Source organism: Diceros bicornis, chromosome 22, assembly GCF_020826845.1.
Source record: "Diceros bicornis minor isolate mBicDic1 chromosome 22, mDicBic1.mat.cur, whole genome shotgun sequence".
In the NCBI taxonomy this organism is placed as follows: domain Eukaryota; kingdom Metazoa; phylum Chordata; class Mammalia; order Perissodactyla; family Rhinocerotidae; genus Diceros; species Diceros bicornis.
In genome coordinates this window covers 9,800,364-9,802,729 of record NC_080761.1, presented here as the reverse complement: position 1 = coordinate 9,802,729, position 2,366 = coordinate 9,800,364, and the positions used below count along the sequence as shown (strand labels likewise).

General features: G+C 36.7%; 1 pseudogene; it reads right to left on the bottom strand.

The window, feature by feature from the left end:
* Window positions 1–1,784: 1,784 nt before the first annotated feature.
* LOC131419856 (ATP synthase subunit g, mitochondrial-like) lies at window positions 1,785–2,096 on the bottom strand (annotated as a pseudogene).
* Between the last annotated feature and the right edge of the window lie 270 nt (window positions 2,097–2,366).

Genomic DNA, 2,366 nt, shown 5'->3' with positions numbered 1-2,366 from the left:
TTTACTATGTACATTATTTTAGAAAAATACGCATTAATTTTGAATAATCATTTTTTAAACAAAAAAACAAAAGAAAACAAAAGAAAATAAGTCCTATTTGAATATTAGATCTCCTGTGATTAATATTTGGCTTCTGTAGCATTGGACATCTGCAACCTTAACTTGTGAATTTTTTTTCCCACAATGATTGGGAGAATAGTATTTACAATATAATAAATAGATATGTACAGAAAAGAAAGATGACTATATATTGAGTGCACTGAGTTTGGGATGTTAGTAGGACAGGCAGATGTCCAACAGGCAATTGGAAATGTGGACTGCAGTACTAGTCAGGACTGAAGATTGGTAGAAAAGATTGAGTAAAATTCCCAGAGGAGAGAACGTAGAGAGAAGAAAAATAGGCCATGGACATAACCAAAGGGAGTACTTATATTTAGGGTGAGAAAGAGAAAGAAGAATCAGAGAAAGAGAGGTAGATCTGAGAGTGAACAGCATTATAAAAAATCATGGGAGAAGATAGTATGAAGAATTAAGAGTTGTTTAGTGGCTTGCTGCAGAGAGTTTGAGAAGGATGAAAACTGAGACAAAGCTGTTAGATTTGATCCTTCAGTGGTTATCAAGAGAGAATTTTTGCACATGGTGAGGATGCATATGGTTAGATGGTGAGGAAGTGGAGGCTGTGAGAAAGAAACGTGGTAGCGAAGGGAAGGAGGAGGAACAGGAATGTAGTTCAAGGGGTAGCCTGGTAAGTGGAGGTGTGTGTGTGTGTGTCTGTGTGTGTGTGTGTGTGTGTGTGTGTATTTTAAGATGGGAAGCACTCCCACACATTTATACACTGGCAGGTAGAAGTCACAGAAGAAAGAATGAAGATGTAATAAAATGTGGTCAGGTTGGGGGGATTATTGAAGGAGTAAGCCCCCAGAGAATGGATGAGAATGAGGGCCACAGAGGGGGCTTTCACCTTGAAATAGAGGAGGATCATTTCTTTTTTTTTGATACCAATCACTTCTATTTATTTCAGGACATCATATACTATTCAGACCCATGGATGATACTAAGTTATAACCCTGTTTAAATATGTGTAGGATATTTTATTTTGCAAAGATAGGTTCTAAAAATCATAAAACCAGACAGATTAATAATATAACACATATTCAAACTTAGATTTAAAATGTAGGTCATGGCTCTCATTCACTCTGTCCTACTGTTAAAGATGTTGCAGGTACATATTTAGAAGGCCACCCTGCTATTCTCTCTTAAGGAGATTATATGCAAGTTGACAAGAAGTACCCCAACATTTGTAGACATAGCTGTTATCAAAAGGATCTTTTTGTGATTTTAGCAAAAAGAAACAGTCCAAATTTTATTCTTTATGACTACTGACATGATTTAACTACATTACTCTGGCACATGGTATTGCTATTTTTCCTACTCTAGCGAGTTCTAGTTTTTTCAAGGCCTTTGCCTCAACTTTTCTGGAAATAAAGCTTAAATATCATTTATTTCAAACTTTCAAATTAAAATGTTATTCTCATATATGCATGTACCCAGTTGATATATTTGCATATATACTTTCCAATTTGAGGCTAAGCAAAGACAGACATTTAGAGCTGTATTAATGTATCAAAACAAAAGACAACCCAACTTAATACCAAGAGAAATTGTAACCTTCCATGCAGTGTTTGATAGAGAAAACATTGATTTTGACATCTTATCTTATTTTATTCAGAGAGCAGTCTGGTTACACATGGTCCAAGGGTACTCAAATAATAAACTAAATATAATCAGATGTTAAAGATTGGTTTCCAAAGATTATAGCCAATGATGCCATGCTTGCCTATAATCTGGCCAAAATAAAACCACCAAACCATTCAGCACAGCTTCCTTAACTGTGAGCTGTTTGAAGCTACTAGTTTGAGCTCTACTGACTATTTTTTACAGCTCTGAATAGCTGTAAGGATCTCAGCAGGGGTTGGAGGAACCAGTTCAACTCTGACATAGTACCAAAATGTGGGCAATCGAGGCTTCAGGTAAGTCACAGCAGCGTTTACCAGGCCTGGAACCTTCTCTGCAAGGTTATGGACAAATTGGGCCATGATTCTGGGCTGGAAAAATCTGTCACCCAGAACCAAAGGGTCATCTCTTTCTCTGTGACAGTAGTGAAGGAAGGGAGGATGGGGAAAAGACAAAGATGTGGTGTTAATGTGGAATCATCTCCCCGGTTTGAATACAGGAATGAATCAGATCATCTGCAGAGAATAAAGAGACCAGAATAGAAGGGGCTTTTTACAAATATAGACTAGTCTTATAAATTTTATAATTAGAAAAGATGTGGAAGGGTTTTTCTTGGTTTAGCAGAGCAGGTG